This window comes from Bactrocera tryoni, chromosome 2 (genome assembly GCF_016617805.1).
Source record: "Bactrocera tryoni isolate S06 chromosome 2, CSIRO_BtryS06_freeze2, whole genome shotgun sequence".
In the NCBI taxonomy this organism is placed as follows: Eukaryota; Metazoa; Arthropoda; class Insecta; order Diptera; family Tephritidae; genus Bactrocera; species Bactrocera tryoni.
Window position 1 is genome coordinate 10,784,492 of NC_052500.1, and position 22,153 is coordinate 10,806,644.

A 22,153-nucleotide genomic window follows, 5' to 3' on the forward strand; every position below is an offset into this window, starting at 1 on the left:
AGTCGCATAGGGTATTAAACAATAAACGTATGTTCAAGGTTTCGTCTCAGAGTTTTTTTTTTAAAAAGCGCTCATGATGGTAATGCTGATCATTATCTCAATAATAATAATAAATAACATTCACTAATATTCAGCAGCTAATACAACACAGTTTACTCGTAAATAAATAAATAAACTTAATAATGATATTGTTGATGATGATGGTGGTCATATTCCGAGCAATCATTATGGCTGCTCTGTGACAGTTCGGTAGAGAGATAAACATACAATGTGACACTTTTAGAGCGCATCAAATGAAAAACTGCCTAACACCCCTAAAATATTTCCTATACGTGAGTTGAATGTCTGCGTGTGTGTGTGATGATTTGAGAGCGCTAACAGAAAGAGAGCGCATAGGGATGCATGAATGAAATGGCTTGCACTTTGATGATGTGAGAGCTCACCCCCTTGAAAGACACACGTATATATGTACATATGTATGAATATGCATGTACATAAATATGTTTTCCCATTTATGATATCATTGTGTCTCTCTTCGCCAAATTTTCACCGCTTTTCGTGTGTTTATTATTGTTGCAAGTAATGTAACTGTAGTCGCCGACATTCGAGTGCGCGAGTGTACATTACGCCATAGTGAAATTCCGAGAAACGCGTTTAAGCCAGCGCTTTGCCGACGGAGTATTATAACGGTAAAACTAAGAATGTTTAGTGTGTAATCCGTAGCAAGGACTATCTTCGCGCTTCGTGTGGGCGTCAAGCCAAAAACCACCGTCACCGCCGCCATTGCTGTTGTCGGTTGCTCGTCTTGCCGTTGCTGTCAGCTGTCAACTGTCAGCTCATCAATAATTTCTAGGCATCAAGTCAGCAGGGCAATTCATACAAATCGACATTAATGTTGGGTCACTAATATAACGGTGCCTATGCGTATGTATGCGCGCGTACTGTGTTGGTGTGCTTTTGCCACCAGCGCACCGTTTGGCGCCTCTTCAAGGCTCTGAGCCACTTCGTCGTCCTTTTTTTCATCTACAATTGCATTTATGCGTGTGCGTCTGTGTGTGTGTGTTTGGAATGGTGTTAGCCATATACACCCTAACGGCGCTAAGCCCACGCACACATGCCCACTTGGTTTTGCTGCCCCCCGCCCCTCTAACCCCACACACATGTGTGGCGGCGACTTAATACATTTAATGTGCGCCAAAGTGTGCCGATATGCAAATATGTGTTGGTGTTTTTGCGGTAACTTGGTCACAGTTTTGCATTAATTTACTTTCCGTCATAAATCAAACATTTGCATTTTAAAACTGACGTCGCCATTGACAGTCGTTGGGTACGGTTAACGCGGTCTTTTGGACGATTTCGTTGAATAATTATAAAAGTTATTTGATATGGTCGAATTATATTGGATAAATATATACAAATAAAGAAGAAAAATTAAAAATTGTAGTATCAATAAAAACCAAAAACAAAAAAAAACATATAATAGATTTACATAAAAATACGAAAACTAACAAACAAAAAAAAACAAAAATGATGTGTTAATAAAATGAAAAAATACAAGCTTTGTGATACGTGAGAATAACTTGTTGGTGTATTGTGCAAAAATATCTAAAAATAATACTACGTGCATAAAAATTAAGAACATGAACTACTGTTAACTGTATGTACACACTTTTGGATCAACAACGACTTACTTACAGCCATCACTAGCAGTCTAGGATAATAACTTCTCTTTAATCAGGTATGTAATTTTTAATCAAAATATGTTTATTTCATTTTAATAATTTTTAAACAATTATACTGAATATTTTGTGTGAAATACGGTGGAATGTTCGAATATTTTAATTAATTTAAAATAGAACAATTTTTTATCTCTACTGCAAAAATATAAAATCTTACTCATTTTGATCGATTTTAAGCTAAATTGGAGACCCCTAGCGCCCTAAGGGTTAAATAAAATCCTAGCCTGTAAATCTAACCACATAATACTCCAACGATCTCTTAGCTAAAGGTTAAAAAAAAAATGCTTAAAAGTGCCAATTTCAGAAATTGTTTTTCAGAATATCATTTAAAATTTCCAAACAACTTGGTTTCATTCATTCCTCAGCTAGAACCGAATGTGTTTGTTAGTGTTTCAATGTTATAAATTAAAAAAAATGACAACATTTTCAATAAAAGACTTTCTGAGCCAGACATTATACTATATTTAACTGGTGAGCTAAAAAGTTGGTAGGCTAACATAGAAAACATTTTTTGTCCGTTAAGAATCCAAGGGATTGTAGTTGAGGTTTAATTTTGAATACTTGTGTGTTCATACAAATAAATTTCATTGAAAAAAATAACGAATTTAAGGCTACTTTCTCAATATCTGGTTACCAGCCTTTCCAGTCCAGTTAATAGAGTTGTCCGTTTAATAGATTGTACTTAATAAACATCAAACAATTTGTGGGACCGGCCAATGTGCATTATTAATGGAGATGCCCGCTTCAAATGGCATCCATTTAATAGAGCTTTCAAGGTTTTTTATTAATGAATTGTTTTTACTATTCTATCTTCTAATTTGGTTCGAACTAGACACTGTGTGCTAAATTTTACTAAAATCGGTTTAGTACTTTAGGAGTCCATCGCGGACAACTACGTGACACCTAATTTTTATATATAAAGATATGGTTATTTTCGAGAGCGATGCAACGATTATAGCGGTAAAATTTTTTTTTAAATACAGTTGCTTTAAGCCTGGGGTCAGATCTGACGAATACGGTGGATGCGGAAGTAATTGAAAGCCTAATTCATGCACTTTTTCACTGAATCGTGCCACGGCGCGTTATATCGATGAAACATCACTTTTCTCTTCTTCGAACGGTTCAAGAACGCAATGTAATTGTCATTATTCATCGGTCATTAACTCTTCAAGGTAGCAAATAAAAAATATTCCACGCGTATCCCAAAAAACAGATGCCATAACCTTGCCTGCCGACTTTTGCGTCTTGCTACGTTTTGGGGTCGACTCCTCATGTCAACCGAGTGGTGACTGTCGATTGGACTTCATTTTGCACAGAACTTTCGAATACCCAAATATTCCTTCACAATGCATTCAGTACATTCCTTTGATATCTTAAGAGTCTCAGTCCTCTCAAACAACCTTGCTCCACAAGCATCCGAAATTATTTCGGGGTGTTTTTTAATGTTTTCGTCTTTATTGACACACGAAATTCGATAAATTTTTTGTAAACTAACACAAGTTGTTTCACCCAAAATGCTATATCTCATAAGCTAATACTGCGACAGCTGTCAAATTTGTACACTTATCTTTTAAAGGTAGGGGCTGACCAAAAGTCATATGGATCTTATGGATTTAGTAGTACCATCCATGCATATTTATGTTAGGTACGTGGGGTCTAGAGAAGTGTTGACCTGATTTTACTAGTTTTTGATATGAGACGAAACACCTTAAAAGCACTTTTTGTGCAAAGTTTTATTCTGATAACTTCATTGATGCTGGATTTGTTTGATATAAAGTCAAAGAATCAGAAGGAATATAAAAGTTTGCAGTCGTGGATTTCACCTATTTTCCCAGCTTGTGAAAGGAATTTTTGGATAACTTAACAAAGTTAGTTAAAATCCCTGAAGCAATTCCCATGATATAGGATTTACTTCTTCTCAGTAAGTTGAGTTGAGCTGAATTCAGCGGTTTGAAAGATACATAGTATGTACATTCAAAAAATTTTAGACCACAAGTGTTTCTCACTACTTCGGACCCATCGTTTCTTCATTTAGTGCTTAGTTATGACATTTTATAGGTTTTCATTTAATTACGTTTTGTGGGTGTGGATATGGTCCGATTACGCTCACCTCTTCCAGCGACCTCCCATGCGACCCAAGAAACATATGTAGCAAGTTTCATCAAGACATCACAATATCTACTCAAGTTATTCCTTGCACGGACAGACGGATGAACAGACAGGCACTGGTGCTCGTCTCGGTCTCATAATTATTTATATACCATATATACATATATATATTCCTCCTTATTATAGGATAGAACTCCTTATTGACCATCTGTCCCTCCGAAATGAATTCATGAAGCTCCAAACCACGAATACCGAAAAAGGCAATGATCATCACCTTGATTTTTGTGTGGCTTTGGCGTGGTCTTTTTGATTTCGGCTCGTTTTTTTTTCTTCCATTCCGATGATTGTTGAATTGTTTGCATGTCAAACTCATGAACTCATGTCTTATCGCAGTTATAATGCTCTCCATGAATGTAGGATCCGAATACGCACGATCAAGCATGTTCAAAGAGTACTGTTTCATACCCAAAATTTAATTTTAAATTTTGAACGGAGTCGCAAGACATGTTGAGCTCTTTTGCCATTTCTCGAACACTTGCCTAACAATTTTCAAGCACCATGTACTTCACTTTTTGAATATTTTTATCAGTGGAAGAGGTTGAAGGTCGTCCAGAACGTGGGATGTCTTCAATGATCACTCGACCGTCTTTGAAGGCTTTATACCACTGGTTTTGTGTTTTTGCATCACTGTAAGCCTTTTTTAACATTCGCAATGATTCCCCATACGAAATTTGGTTAGAAATACTAAATTTGCGACAAATTCTTAGTTCGATATTTCTATCCATTGTAAAAATCGTAACTTGCTACTTAGGTGTACCGACTTAAGCAGCTGCCCTAAACAAACTGGTTGACAGATCGCGTTCATATTTAGCATAGTAATTAAGGACAATTCTACCAAATTAGCTAAACATGTGTTTTTGAAATATAATTTACCTGGAGAATTTAAAATGCAATTTCGGAGTACTTTTTTCACAATGTATATGTTTGAGTTTATAATATATAATATTTACTAATAAAAAATTGATTCCTTTAGATATTGAGCGATCTGTATTGCTTAGGATTTTCGAATGTGGTGGTGATACATAGGATTTGCAGTACATCACAGAAACCGCTCTATTTAGTTTTGAAACGAGTTATGGTTTCTGATTAAATTTATGAGTTCAGAAATAAACCCGAGATCAAAAACTCTATATGATGACATGTTTTAATACCCAGTGTATACTCGGCCATATTTTTTTTTGCCAAAATCTAATAATATTGTATTAAACAAACATGATTACTCACCGATTCTCGAGTGCAATGAATGCACAATGACAACAAATATGAAAATGTCAAACTCGAGAGGGACTTTTAAAAGCACACAGCGTCGCTAATAAGGATAAAGGAAGAAGATTGACAAGGATATAGCGGACATTTCGCTTGACACAAATGAAAAAAATCAAAGTGAAAAATAAACATTTTTTTGGAAACTCTGTACATTCGAACTTACTGCTTAGCGCTTGCTGAACTTTCAGCGGTCCTTTATGCCGTAAACACCCGCTCCAGGCTCATTGCCAGCATAAAAGCAGGGCTTTTCAAGTGTTTTCCTATACATACACGAATTTGTCTGAAAATGCAAATAAATCACCGAGCATGTTTACTACCTTTTCGAACATTATTGCCTCCACTAGCAAGTGACATTTGAGTTTGTTAGTTCTGCTAGTTAGTTTGCCAGTCGCTTGTGTTCGTTTGCGCCTTGCTTGGCGGCTTGTGTGCCCACCCACCGCTTGACAAGCTGTCAAAGTTCAGTAGTCGTTCGGTGAAAAGCGCACAGACAACACGGGTTTCTAAGAGCAAATAACATCAGCTGGTTGCAGTTGCGCGACACATCTGAACATGTCACTGTAGATATGTATGTTTTTGTGTGCGTATAGTTTTGTATGACAACGGCATTGTGTTGTAAACGCTACTCCTGGCAGCTTACACATGTCCTTACACAGTGGGTCGCTCGAACTCGCAGTGAGCGAATGCAGTTTTTTCGGCCTTTACATCTTCTATTTGCACAGCTTCAAGTGCGCACAAGCACATACATATACGCACACATACATACAGCTAGTATTTGCCAATGCTCGTTCGCGGGCATTGTTGCTTTCGATTTCGGTTGAATTTTTAATTGGGAACTGCTGCTACGTCAATTCCCTTTGAGTTGTGAACCGCGCAGCTTTATTTGCACACCGTCGGCTGTTGGCTGCTACTGTTGGTGATGATGATGATGATGTTGATGGCTGTTGGCAGCCGCAAATTCCCAGCGGCCAAAAACTGTCTCGCAGTTTACACTCGCTTTTTATTTTTGTGCGTTTAGTTTACTCTTTTTGTATTTTGGCTTTTCGTCAGGGTTTTACAGCGTTTTACAGCGTGTTGTTGGCGTTGTTGGTTTGGCTTCACGCTGTAATGCGCTTTTGTATTCTGTCTGCCGGCTCCTGGGCGCTTTCGTGTGATCCATTTTGGCCTGTCGATTTTCATCGCGGTTTTCAATGCTGACACGGGTTCACACACACACTCACACACACATACATATGTATTTTCTATTAAGTTTATTTACATATGTGCGTGTATGTTTGCGGCGATATTTTAGCATTCCTCTTTACTCACTCACCTCCTATAGCCTTCAGCACAACATACATACAAATGTATGTGTGTTTGTAATGTGCTCAAATGTTGCGTCATCAAAGCGACGCTGCAATTCGGTGTGACATTTTAATTGTTTATTTACTTAGATTTACCACCATTTGTTGATTTGTTGTTGTTGTTGACAGAGCGCAGCTTCATCTACAGCATTTTTATTTGTTCACGCAAGTGATTTTGCTTGTCTTTTGTTTACATTTATTTCAAATCATCTTATTTGCTTGCGGGGGATTCAAATTTAAATATGTTTATATACTCGTTAGTTTGTCGGTGTGTTTTGTACAATTTAACCTTAATTTATGGTAGAATTAAAGTAGCTTCATGTTCCTTGAAAGCTTTTAAATTGAAATTTGTGTGGCGATTGCAGAATTTTCTTTGTATTTTGGAATCTAGATTCAAGAAATTGCTACTAACTTAACGATAAAGGAAGTACATATGTATGTAGGAATTTAGGGTTAATATAAAATATTCTTAATGAAATTTTTGTTAGTTCCGCTTTCTCCAGACTGGATAAGGAAGCGAAGCAAGGTCTGGTAGTGACGAAATATCTCCTGTCATCAAACAAACAGTCGTCGCACTCGCGATTTGGCTCCCACGTCACTGTTGACAACGTCTGATAGTGTTTAACGTGGGATCCTGCTGGCGACAGCTTAACTCCACGGTGCTCAAAAGCACAACGGATCAATACAATGCGACGATCAGCGCCCTGCAAACTGGGTAACGATTTTCAGTACCAATCGGCAGTGTGGCATGGACACCCTAACCACCTTGGTAGGGCTCGAGGCCCATCTAAAACCTCTGCCGTACTTTGGGTCCGGCACCCGGTTGCAATGCAACTCCACATTCGACTGACAAAGTCAGTTCTTCCGGCGATTTGGGTTTTAACCACAGCCACCACGAATCTCCACAAAGGGCCAAACCCAATGGGCAGACTGGAGCGAACTCCAGGGGCTACTGCTCCCCGTGGTACCAGGTTAAAGTCTTTGGTATTGACCTTGTAGCCGAAGCTACGACCAGTTGAGCTTCCATACAGCCCTGGGCTGGTGGCCAGGATCTTAGTCGCCTCTTACGACAGGCATGCCTTACCGCTTAACCGAATAGGTTTCCCCTCGAACCCGGAGGGGTCCCCCCGTACCCGCAGGGGGAGTCACTGTTGACAGTCATAATTTCGAAGTTGTGGATAATTTCGTTTATATTGGAACCAGCACTAACACCAACAACAACGTCAGCCTCGAAATCCAACGCAGAATAACTCTTGCCAACAGAAACTACTTCGGACTGAGCAGGCAATTGAGAAGTAAAGTTCTCTCTCGACGAACAAAGACCAAACTCTATAAACCACTCATTATTCCCGTCCTGCTATATGGGGCAGAGGCATGGACGATGACAACATCTGATGAGTCGACGTTACGAGTTTTCGAGAAAAAGGTTCTGCGGAAGATTTATGGTCATTTGCGCATTGTCAATGGAGAACATTGAATTCGATGGAACAATGAACTATACGAGATATACGACGACATTGACATGGTTCAGCGAATTAAAAGACAGCGGCTACACTGGCTGGGTCATGTTGTCCGAATAGATGAAAACACTCCAGCTTTGAGAGTATTCGATGCAGTACCCGTCGGAGGGAAACAGAGGAAGCGGAAGACCTCCACTCCGTTGGAAAGACTAGGTGGAGATTTACCTGACTACACTTGAAGTCCAAAAGTGAAATGGAAGAACGACTGTTGTAAACTTGGCAATAACGGCGCAAGTGGTGTCTACGCCAATAAAAAGGAAGAAGAATTCTTACTAAGTTAGCTTTCAGTGCTTTCAGCTCATATCGGGAAGTAATTAGAGCAATTCTAGTATGAACTGCGTACTCGCCAATAGCCTATTTGTCGGGTCTGTTATTGACTGCAAGAATCGATGTTGCAAAGTCTAAACTATGCCAGCATTCTTCATTAAAAAGAAGTAGTTTCAGAGCAGTACTGAAGAGTTGGACCCACTTAACCTTAATGGCCGCGGATTTATATTCCGTCAATAGCTCAGTTATTGCTGACTGGTTTTTCTTTGTCTTTCTTTCCATAGAAGAGTTGGAAAGTGGCAAGATAGACAAGGACCTTGGGATAAGCATCTATTTAGTCCACCGGTTTGAAATCACTGAAATCTCCTAGTGAAAGAATGCTTTAATTTCTAGCGGTAAACCTGCAATGGGTTTCAGGGCATAGTAATATTCCTGGCAATTGTGAAGTAGATGAACTAGCTAGAGCAGGCACCATTCGATAATTAGACTCCAGAAAAGAGGAATTTATAGGTCTCTTGCTACTTGCAGATATATATTTAACCAACAAGCATATTATACATTTAGCTTAGTTTGGGTTAAGTCAATCCCTGACTGACTTTAACTTAGGTTAAGTTAATCCCTGACTTACACATATGTCGATATTTAAATTCAAAGAGCATAAAAACTCTGGTGGGATTGCTAACCGGTCACTGTCTAATTAGTGGACATGCTTTCAGATTTGGAACACCATATGACTTTGTAGAAGCTGTCAGGAGGTAGAAATAGAGAAATGCAGCATTCCTGAAGTAATTTCAATCAAAAGTGTCGAGCTGATAGTCCTTGACTGGATAAAAATTCGGGTCCGTTCCTGTTACTTAGATCCGACTGTCGTGAGAACGGATATAGGAAAACTATCGCAACTATCTGTCTAGGGTCTCTTGACGACCTTTCAGAGGTTGTACAGGTAAAAGTTTTTGTACTGATGAACTTCATCAGAAGAGGGTCGACAATAAAGTAAGAGGATATTAGGCCCGCTGGTTTCACAATGGACCTCCTAAAGAGGCGCTTCGTTAGACAAACAATCTACCTACCTACTTTCACAACCGCAAGCACATGGCACCTAAATGGATAACGACTGAGACTATTTAAATTCGTATCAGCTGGCGCTAAAAAAAAGCGATACAGTGAAATGCAATCAAGGTTATTCTACGATTTTTTTTCAAATATTTTGCTTTCCAATTAATAGTAATCTTTCGATATTATAACTTTATTTCAAAAACCGAGAGCATTTGTTGGAAATGTAAGCATAAGTTCTATTTAAAGAAGAGTTATGTTTCCATGCAGGGGCTATTGGAGAATGATGATATATTAAGTTTACACCAAGTCATCTAACTACTATTACCAGAATAACAAGATACAAGACAGAGAGCATGGTGAACTACCATCTTTCTTTGTTATGAGAATTTCATCCACAACCTTTATTACATAGCTTGAACATTTTTTCCTCCACCGTGCAACCCTTCTAAACTTAAAGTGTCCGAAAAAAGAATACATAAATTCAACTTCAGTTTTCATGTATCAACACACACACAGAGTATTCATACATATGAACATAAGCGTGCACTCCCATTAAAAGTTCATTTATTCATAAATTAACTGGCATCAGCGTCAATTGCCTTGCCGGTCCATCAAAGTATTCAAATGCAACAATTCCGCCATTTATGCTAATCAAAGTGAGACTGTAGCCTTTTGCCGCCTTTTTATGTGTCTAACGGTTAATAAAAAACGTTGCGTGCTGCAACAAAAATAACACCAACACCCCTCGTACGATAAGCATCAGAGGCGTTAGTTACACAAGCCGAACGTGAACTTTATTGAAGACAAATTGTTGCAAAAAAACAACAACTTTTTAATCTTCATTTCGCTTCGACATAATGCACTCACTGAGTATCGTTGTAATAGTGACGGCATTGACTTAAGCTTAGCGCTAACTGCGTTGTGCATATTATGGCCGAAGGCTGCAGGGATGCGCAGATGCAGTTTGCACTCTGCAGGCAGACAAAGAGGGAGACTGATAAAAGCCTAAAACAGCCTGAACGGCGACCATTTTGGCAGTCACTTATGCACTTACAACGCGTCTAAGCATTTTATACAATCTCAATTTCGATTGACCCACGAGTCCGCTTGCAGGCAATACACAGCTGACGTTGTCATGGCAGTCGCAGCCGCTAACAGTTGGGTGTCTCATTGGTGCGGCAGAGACAAGGAAAGGGGTTGTTACATATGCACCAACACCCCAGTGTATATGCCCGCATCAGGGCGGACCCCTGGACGGAGTTGTTACTGTTGCAGGGTCAAAGGAATAGGGTGCATGCATGTGAGTAGCATATACATATGTGTTTGTGTATGTATGTGTGCCAAATTTTTCTCCCAACACTCATATACTACTCATTGTAGAGTCAGCAGAAAATGTGTTTTTGATAAAATATATAATTATTATTTTTTCATCTGATATTCCGAGCGCACACTTTGTTGAATATTATAGTTGTTGCTGTTGTTATAGCACCGATTATGCCTTATTTGCTGCGCGTTTATTTTTCAAGTGCGCAGCAAAGCCGAGTGCCTGCCGCGTAGAAGCGCACAAAAAGCAATGAAAAAACGCACAATAACTAATTACATGCGTCTATTATGCGATAGCAATGGCTGGCGGTACGAGTCTGTAACCTTTTCATATACAGTGAGGCATCGATATGATGGACGTAAAATGGACGGTAGGAGTTTGAAACTTTTTCAAATACAAGGAGGCATCGATATAAAGCACCTAAGGTGAATGAACGACAATACGAATATTTTTATAACTAGAACGGGGTATATTAAGGTTGCTCGAAGTTGTAAGCGTTACGAGCTGAGTCGATTTAGCCACGTCCGTCGGTCTGTCTGTATGTACTGGTTCTACCGCGAGCAGCATTTCGACTGCAATTTCTGCTATAGTGCACTGAATGTTGTCTTCGAGCTCCGTAAGCGTTGCTGAGTGATTGACGTAAACCCGTCATTTAACATACCCTCAGAAAAAATAATCCAGAGGCGTTAAATCACATGATCTTGGGGGCCATTTTAATGATCGATTGTAACGTTGCGAGGTACGCAACGAGGAACCTTTCTTGTGTTTGTTGATGTGCGTTTTTTGACTGCAAGAAGATAGTGTCCAGAGTCATTGTAAGGACCTCGGTGCGTCTAAAACACTAGACGTGTGTTCCGTCTATCATAACATGATCGATCTAGTTGGTTGCTTTTCTATCCGCAGACAGCCAGGTAGCTTGATGAATTTTCCTATGCTGGAATCTAATAGTAGATAACCACATTTCGGACTCCGGCAAAGTCGTTCAGCCTCAACCCATTTGCGGATTTTTCATCGTGGAGGCTGAATTCACCAACCGTTGTGCCAAATATACCTTCTTTGCCCACCCTGGGGTTAAAGTCGCCAAACACGATTTTAACATCGTGACGAGAGCAGCTCTCATAGGTGCTTCTATGAGCGCTTAATAGAATTCATCTTTGGTCACATCGTCCTTCTCTTCCGTCAGGGCGTGTGTGTCAGCGATAAGTTGAGGAACTTCGCTTTGATGAGGATTGTAGCTAGACGTTCATCCACCGGGATGAATGCCAGTACTTCGTTGGAGTCTCTCTCCCACCACGAACCTACACCGAACTTGCGCTCCTTTATATGGCCACTGTAGTAAATACCACAAGGATCTACTCAGGAATCTTTCTTCAGACATACCTCTGAGCTAGTGCGAATAGAAATAAAACGCTTAAGTAAATTTGGTATGACAAACCCCAACATTTAGGGTTGAATCAACATTTCCTATAGTTGCCTCGTAATAATTTCTGAATATCATATGCACTCGAAAGACCCTTGTTTATGTTTCGAATACCCTTAGGATGATTAAACGGCAGATCAGACTTCGGTTTGGTTTCGTTCCGATTAAGGATTACTGTGGAATCCATTTGCTAACCTTTAAATAGACGATATACTAAGTTAGTAAATGTTTAAGAAGCATTTTTTATGTTTCATTCTCTAGAGCAGACCAATCAGATTGCGGAGACTGGGCAACAGAACAGAAAAAACTTTATCGCTTACGCGTTTATAATCGAGTTCACAATAGCCCGAAAGTTGTTCCTCCTTTTCGCTGTTTGGCGCCAGTTGGAGATTCCAAAAGTAGCCAGGTCATCCACCTTGTCTTTCCAACGGAGTGGAGGTCTTCCTCTTTCTCTACTTTCTCCGGCGGTTACTGCGTCTCTCAGAGCTGGAGTCTTTTCATCCATTCGGACGACATGACCTAGCCAGTGTAGCCCGTGTCTTTTAATTCACTGAACTATGAACTAACAATTTCGTCGTATAGAGAGGACTTTACTTCTCAATTGCCTACTCAGTCCGAAAAAGTACTTTGGATATCGAGGCTGACGTTGCTGTTTGTGTTCATGCTGGTTCCAAGATAGACGAAATTATCTACGACTTTAAAGGTATGTCTACCAACAGACGTGGGAGTCATGTCGCGAATCCACGACTGTTTGTTTAATGACAGGCGATATTTCGTCACTACCAGACCCATTTGCTTCGCTTCCTTATCCAATATGTAGTAAGCAAAACTGAGCATTGCTTTATAAATTTGTTTTACAGATGTAAAATCCCAAATGAGCACTCGAATTCCAACTATTTGCGCAGTTGACGCGCTTTGTACATTTACTTGCCTTTTAAATTATATAGTTGCCAGCGCAACTCAAATGTAAACCCGCAATTAAGTTGCCGCCGCATGTGCTCTTTTCAGCAACAACACTAACAACATTAACAACAATAGAGAATATCGCAAATATCGTACATTAGAAGGGGTGTAAGAGGCCAGCCACCGCCAGCGAGCTGTTCGGCTTTAATGATTTCAAAAAATTTACAGTTTTCAGAGTGCTAACAGTTTATAATTATATGTATGTATGTATGCACTTTTGAGAGCTACATAACTTTTGTTGATTGCTGGTAATTGCAGTTGCACAGTTTGCTTGCTCCTTTTTTACTTCGCTGTGCTTTCTTTGCGTTTTGTAAGCGTATGCGTGCAAGTACTTCGCGTTATTTCGCTTACAAAGCACAGTTGTTATTGTTGCTATCCTGTCGCGTTAAACGTCGTGCATCGAGAGGGCATTGCAGCTGCCATTTTTGCGGGCCAACAGCGTGCCCCGCTCGACGTTTGCTGCGCGCTCGCTCTCCAAAACAAACGAAATCTTGAACATTTTTTAACATCCACCGACTTGCGCTCAAAATTCACATCGCAGCACTTCACATCCTTGCAACCGAACCAATATGTATATACACTTACATGAATATATAGAGTATTTGTTCAAATATATCAACAGCTAAGCGGGCAATTGTGCCAATAAAATGGTATGAAATCAAAAATAGTCGAGACTGCCTTCAGTCAGACGAATTCACAAAGCGTCGACCGCGGGCAGGGCTCATAATTCTCATACTAATATTTACATACATTCAATTGTGAGCATATGCGCATACAAATATATACATATATGTGTGTGTGTAGATTTGTTGCCTTCAACATTGCTATTCTTTTTACAACCATCAAGTGTTTGTTTTGTGTTGTTTGTTTTCAAATAAAAAATCGATTTGTGTAAATATTTGCCTTCGACGTGAAATGCCAGTTTTTTTATTGCTAACAAAAGGCTTTATTTGTAAGCCGTCAAGTCTAAAAATGCACTTCTTTCTTATTAATTACGTAACATCTAAGAGAACATAAGTATATTTCTTTATATGTACAATAATTATATAATTTTCAAGTACAGTGACATTGCCGCTTTACTTATTGATCTTTCTTCATGGTATAAAGGGTTCTTGAACTTGAAATCATGATAGTTAGTTGAGATGGCCTATATCTCTGCGATTTCCAAAAAGACAATTTGGCACTGCCCAAACGCAATATAAACGCTATTAGACATAAATCAGATTGGTAGACTCATAGACTAGTAGTTTTTGATACATATTATCACTAAGTTAAAGCACTAACCACAAATGAGGGATGAAGCTGGGACAAAAATCTAACAAAGATACAAAGCGTTCAAAGGCGGTCGGGAGATTGTTGAAGACATGCCTCGTTCTGGACGACCTTCGACCTCTTCAACTGATGAAAATATAAAAAAATGAAAGATATGACGCTTGAAAATCGTTAGGAAAGTGTTACAGAGATGACAAGAGAGCTGAAATCTCCCGTAAGTCTGTTCGTATGATTTTGGTGGATATTTTGTGGACGACACGCGTTCTTGCTCGACTGGTCCCGATAAAGCTGATTTTTTTTTAAAGAGTACCGTATACAAGTCTCTTTGGACATACTTGGTCATGCGAATTCCGATCCCACATTCATGGAGAGCATTATAACTGCCGATGAGACATGGCTTTTTGAGTTTGATATGCAAAAAAGTCAGTAATCATCGAAATTAATTTAAAAAACTAGCCGAAAACATAAAAATCGCGTCAAAGTCGCTCAAAACTCAAGGTGATGCTCATTGTTTTTTTCAATATTCTTGGTTTGGGGCATCATGAATTTGTTCCGGAGTGACGGACAGTCAATAAAGAGATCTTTTTGGCGTCGTATTGAGGCGTTTGAGTGAGAATATCAGAGAATTTGCCGGAAAACGCCCGGGATTTGCAACTAGACACGAGCCAATAATTTTCCATCATAATAACGCTCGACCAAATGTTGCAATTCCGGGTAAAGCTACTTGGAAAACAGCGGATGAGAGGTTTTTCCTCACTTGACTTATAGCATAAACTTTAATTTGTTCCGAGCGATGTAGCACACCCTCACTGTACTATGGTTCACAGCAGAACAGAGTATGAAAAACTGGCTTGATTCATTCTTGGCTACCAAGGTGATGCAGCTATTTCGACATGGAATTAGGATTTATCAAGGAAGTTATATTCACATTCACACTCATCCAAAAACTTTCGACAATGACCTCATCGTTTTTATCTGCTTTTTTTTAACTTATAACCGACTATAAAAATGTTTGTTCTCGGAATTAACCCGTTCTTCAGCTTTCTGGTAATAAAAATTCGTCTTAAGGCAAGTCTGTCCTTACTGAACTAGATCAATTTAGAGGTTCACTGCTATAGTGGTCCATTTATATAAATTTTTTTTTCTCCGGTGCTCTACGAGCTGCACAAATAATAGCACTTAATGTGCTCTAATTCTTAAGCAAGCTGAGTATTTGAAGTGGTCCGAACAAAGAAATACTGAAATTCTTTGCTCCTTTAACTGCATTTCTGAAAACTTAGTTCACTGCGAAGCCTCTTTCAGAGACGTGAGCACTCACTCCGACACAGCAGAGCGGCAATACTAGCGCTGAGCTCGTCAAGCAGTGTCTGTCCTCTCTGGAAATTACGTCAATCTACTTCATACTCGTATGGGTGCCTGGTCACAGCGGAATCGTTGGCAACTGCAAAGCCGATGAGCTAGCTAGAGGGCGCACCCTCTAATCGACTAGCCGCTCCTGTGCGACTGTGAGGCCTCTCTTCCACTGTCCAGCTTTTTCAAGACCGAGGCTGAAACACCTCGGTAATCTTATTTTTGGCGAACCAGAAGACAAAGGCAAAACTGACATTAGACGTCTCAAGAAATTTGTTATAAGCTCAAAGCGGTTTGTCGACCCTCTAAGGGTCTTATGATCTATTTTTTAGTAGTTTATAGTTACCACAATGGAAAGGCGTTCCAAGTTATTCAAGTGAGATCCCTCTTATAATCGACCTCCTAACCTAACTTTACTTAACCTAACTATGTAGATGGTTTGAAAGTGAGGTGTAAAACGAAAGAGTAGAAAATATTTGAAGTTCAAATCGAATGTTACGATATTTATACATTAAACGGCCCTGGTTTAGTAAGACATCTTGTACGAGATGTAACAACGGATTGCTGAGCGAGTCTGTCTTTTTCAATATATGTACATACATATATTGGTGTGGTTAAGGTATTGTGATACAGTACCAAGTAGTTTCCTGTTCTCAGTTGGCTCTTTTAACATTTCGTTTCTGTCGATGGTTGCTAAGTTCTCAGAGAAAGATTGTCCATAGTTGTTGTAAACATTTCGGGTATATACTACTAAAATCTTTTTGAGGCAATTTCGTAAAGTAAGTCAGCCTAAGCTAAACCTAACACAACTAACGGTCTGTAGAAAAAACATTTTTAACATTTATTCCAATTTTACAGTCGATTAACTTCGTAAATACAAACTGGCATACACACAAACACACATACATGCATACATAATTGCTTAATGCTCTACTTCCCCTAATCAAATGCAAATATGCACAAATTAATTTATGTCCACATGTACATTTGTATGTATATTTAATAATTTCAAAATTCTATTTCGAAATGCTGCAGAACACAAAATGATTTTGCTAAACAAAGCAATGTTTCCGTAAGCAATTTATGCAATCCACACATATGGAAACAACCAACGAATGTAGCGCTCAGCAATAACACGAGTATGTATGTGTGAGTGTGCAAGCATTTGCAACAATTGTTGCAAGTCTATTTGTCTCAAGTAAATAAGCAAATTATCTACCAAGGAACCATACATATACTATATACATAGCTCATACTACCCTCCTGATGGATATGCATATACATACCTACAAATATGCACGCATGCATCTAAATATCCATATATGTATATGTATATTTTCATAGCGACAACAATCACGAAACATTTTCATTTCGAAAATCATCCGAAGTTCATCAAGAGCTCACAGCTCAGCTATGAAGCCATTTAAGGCGGAAAAAAGTGGGTGAATCTCCGGCAAGCAAAGCACAAATACAAATAAATCCATTATACCTAATAGACAAATACAAGAGATAGATTAGATGCACGTACATAAGTAAGCGAGTGTGCGGCATAAGTTCGCATCAATGGCCTGCGTGAGTTGGAGGAAGCCCGTGTGTGGAGTGCCAAAGATCGCAGCAGCTGCCAAGTGTGGTTTGGGAAATGCATTCAGGCATTATTATGATTATTTGTATGGGTATATGTATTTGTTGTTGCTTATTAAAACGTTTACACATTGGTAAATAATCGTTTCGGCTAATATTGTTTGGGCCTGTTGACTGAGCAGAGATGATAAGACTGGCATTGTGCATATCAAATCTTGATTGCTTTATTGGTTGTCTGTAAGAGGTAATGACACACGCGCTGAAAGATCCAAGAGTTTATAAGTAGCAATCATAGCTAAATTATCTATTTGATATTTGATTTGTGATGAGAATTGTTATCAATTTTTGTGCCGTATTCAGACTTGACCAGCATTTCGATTTCGAAAACTTTTTTTTACAATATTCAGGCAGTGGACGCTAAAAGACAGCGTATGTTTTTCATTGGGTTCTTCCTAACTTCATTTTTTGATGATCGCCGATATATACAATGGTAGGTTGTGTAATACATAAGTAGCTCGAAGCCGCTCCTTGTTTAGAGGCTTCAGTTCGGTTATAAGTATACTCGCTACACAAACAACTTATTAGGCCTGCGGCATATCTTTAATAGATTCCAAGCACCGAAGACTTGTAAAGCAGTCCTCGGTTGTACATACCAACGTAGATGAAATTCCGAATCATAGCTGGATGGATCATGATCTCAGAATAGAGTATGTTTTGGAAATTAAGAGGAGAAAGATTTTTGAATCTTTTAAAATATAACTTTGGACAAATATGTATGACCTCAACTTTACTTGAACCAAATTTTGAGTTTTAAATACCCAAAGAACCAGAAAGTTTACATCCTTTTAGTCAAAATGCTATCAGCAGTGTGTTCGTCATTTGGTGTGGGTAATCCATTTCGGGTTTCTCTACTTTTTTAAAGAAAAAACACATAAATTTCAAACTTAATGGGAAATGTTTATTATAATTCGAAAGAACATTCTTTGGCATTTATTTTCCGAACGTTATCTCTTTCAAATGTTGGCCGTGGCTACGTGTCAGATGGTCCATCCCTAGAGTCCAAGTATTTCGATGACTCGTTCGAGCATTTCGACTGGTAACTATCGAATGACATGCGAAATGTTGTGCTCCAAGGCTTGAATTGAAGCAGGATTTTCCGCATAGACTTTATATTACATATCCCCACAGGAAACGTCTAACGGTGTGGTATGACACGACCAATTGACCGGCCCAAAACGTGAAATTATCTGCGCACCGATATGTTGTCACAATAAATGCATTGATTGATGCAATGTATGTAACTCGAACGTCGCCAAGATCACGAGCTTCAATTTCAGGTACAAAATAGCCGGTTATCATGGCGCGATAACCTCCGCCATTGACGGTTACGTTCTCACCGGCTTGATTTTTTAAGAAATATGCATCCTTGCTTCCGCCGACTTACAAACCACACCAAATCGTTATTTTTTCTGGATGAAATTGCAGCTTTTGAATCTCTTCAGGTTGTTCTTCGTCCCAAATGCGGCAATTTTCCTTGTTTACATACCCATCGAGCCAGAAATGGGTTTCAAAATTTGGCCCGAAAACGTCAGATCTTCTTGGAACTTTTCAAGAGCCCTTAGTGCGAAGCGAAGTCGCTTGGGAAGGTCGGACTTCAGTTTGTACGCTTTCAATTTAAAACGTATAAAGCGTTAAGTCGTTCCAAACGTCAGTTCGAGTTGATGCGAATGGCGCTGAGTCGACTCTCCTCGGTCTTCGTGTACACTCTCAGCTACGGCTGCTATATTTTCTTCACTGTGTGCTAGACGTGGTCTATTATCCAATATTATATTATCCAATAATGAATTTGTGCTTTTAAAATTTTCATCATCAATTTCAGTTTCAGTAAAATTAAATTTCAATCGATTTACATTAATATTGTAATATAAATGTAAACCCCCTCTGTAATTAAAATCGTTAAAAAGTAATCGAAACTGCTTACCTATTTGCAATCCAACGCCGCGCAACACCCCTGAGTACCAAAGCCCGACGCGATTTCAGCTTATCTCCCTCCGAAATCAAAAACACGCGAAGAGCTTGGTAACTGGTACAACAAAGCACCGTACCGGTAGGGGGTGTTGGACGTGTCGCAAAGCGCCGCTAGACGGCGCGATTAGTAGTCGTACATATAGCCATATATGTATATATGTACATGTACATATATTTATATATCCATATATAGTGTATGTAAATGTAAAAAAACATTACAACATATAAACAACAACAATGCCAGCAATATTTTGTACTGTCTGCCGAGTGCCGAGTGCCCGAGTATAATGCAATTTTTCAAGTGTTCAATTCGCTGCTGATTTCCATTTATACTCAGCCAAAATTATCGCCTTCAACGATCGCTACATGCGCTTTTGAGGAAATCCAAAAGCGCTGCGAGCATTTATTTCAACAGTCTGACGCCTTTTTCTTCTTCTTATTTAGGGGGTTGCTAGCCACTTAACATTTAACGAACCAACACAAAGCAACAACAACAAACCGAACGTTGCATAGAAATTCAGTGAATTTTAAATTTATTTATACACAACTCCGGCCGGCCCTCCCTAACTGAGTGCTGAATTTTGAATAAAATACGAAGCTTACGTGACTCGTTGCAATTGTGCAATTGTGCACCATTTATTTGGATTTGTTAGCTCCTTCGAGTGTCGCCGCATTGTCCTTTCGCTTGTTGTTGTTGTTGTTGTGCTTCTGTGTTGCTTTCGTTTGGCGTGTAAATTAATCAAATTGTTTAGCAACAATGAAAACAGCAACAGCGGCTGGTTGAACTCGCTTCAGGGCACAAACACACATACATTTGCATTTTAAATCCATTTAAATGTCTCAATTTGTTCAACTGACCGCGTTGCAGGGGTTCACCTGTCACTTGAAATTTCATAGGCGTTTTCTCACCTTCGATTCGTTGATTGACTTAGTGATTTATGGAGGTATTTATTCAGAAATAAAATTTCCACGCTTTCCATTACTTCGTATGGTAATGTTTAAAGAAAACGGGTTGCACATGGGCCGAGATTCGGGTCAGGGGTCATAAATACATATACGTTTTTGGAGAAATGTTGAACCTTCAGGAATTCTGTGCTAATTTTTCACCCAGACTTCAGGGGCAACCGGTTTGTCCATATCAAGACCGTAGGAGCTCTTTTACTTGCCTTTATTTCTTCTAGATAAAAAATGGAATAAGTTTGATATAAGAAAACTCATACTCATAGATGGATCCAGTAAAGTTGACTATAGCGGTTCTCTGAGTAGCCGTGATCCAACGTTGTCCTATAGCTTGGGGTCAGTTAGAAGTTCGTCGATGATGAATTTTGAGAGCCGTTTTCTCAATGTCTGATTAGCAGCCATCTAACGTTTTGGTTAACTTAACCGATACTCCTTCTTTCTGTACCCCTTTTTTCGTTAAAAAAAAAAAAAAAACAGTTGTTAATCAGTCTCTCACACGTCGTTCAGAAGCGTTGGACATCTCTGCCACATCGTTGTGGCGAATTTTGTGAAAAGATCTTGGTCTACATCCTTAAAGATCAAATTGACGCAAGAACTGAAGCCGCTTGGCCATCAGAATCGTCGTATATTCGTGAATTAAGTTGAGCAACAACTTGATAACGATCCGGATTTCCATCGAAAAATCATCTTCAGCGATCAGGCTCATTTCTGGCTGGATGGCTTCGTTAATAAGCAACATATGCATTATTAGTCAGGCAGCAATTCACACGTAATCCATGAGCCACCATGGCATGCGAAAAAAGTACGGTTTGGTGCGGCTTATGGGTCGGCGGCGTCATTGGTCCGTACTTCTTCCGTGATGATCAAGAACGGTACGTTAGTGTGAATGGAAATCGCTACCGCTTAATGATAACCTAATATTTTCTGTCCAAATTGGATAATATGGACTTCACAATCGATATTTTGAAAACCAAGTTTGGTGAAAGTGTTATCTGACGAAATGGCCCAGTCAATTGGTCGCCTTGATCGTGCGATTTGACGCCGTTAGACTACTTTCAGTGGGGCTAGGTCAAGTCTATGGTCTATGCCAACAAGCCAGCGACGATTGAAGAACTTCGTACGAATATCGAACGTGAACTTGCAGCACTATCGGGCAATTTATGCAGACTGTCGAAAATTGAGTTCAGCCTCTGGTCTTTTGTAAGCGTGTTCGTTGGGGCCATGCCCCTCAGTTTCTGACATATGTATTGCTCTGAGATTTTATACACAAACTTTTCTTCTCCAGAAGCTGCTTATTGTGGGAACCGCCGATACTGGACTCCAGTAGTTTATAGCTGTCATACAACCTAAACGATCGAAGAGAGAAATTGGAAAACGGAAACGGAAATTGGAAGACGGAAAAAATATTTTTGAAGATTTGTATGTATGCTTTGATCACTGTGTTACTCGTCTTCGGGTTCTAAACGGTTCTACTGTGTTTGAGGTGAAATATCTTGGACTGAAGTGTTATACATTGATGAGAAAATAATTACAAACTCAGTCTTTTTGGTTTTTATGACTACCCTAATGTACACACTTAGCAATAACTGCATATTCCAAATCGCCGCGATCAGGCAACTCCCCACACATTAATATTCATTCTCTTAGACACCTTCAATTTAGTAAATGTTGTTTGTATGTATGTATAGGAATACCTGTTACCGATAAGCAACAACATTAAGCATACAAACAAATATACATATTTACTATGTATTTATGTAACATACATATTTACAAATCACAGACGTTTTGTGCTTTCTGGTAGCGTGTGTTAGGCAAATCTCGGCCAAAGTGCGTGAGCGTGCACACCGTCACTATATATTTAATCTTTTCGTTAACAAACAATCACAACAACTCAA

At 39.2% G+C, this 22,153-nt stretch overlaps 1 long non-coding RNA gene across 1 annotated transcript in view; it reads left to right on the top strand.

The window, feature by feature from the left end:
• The window catches only part of LOC120769591, a 121,133-nt gene that overhangs the window by 6,516 nt on the left and 92,464 nt on the right, over positions 1 to 22,153 (top strand). The window lies entirely within an intron of this gene.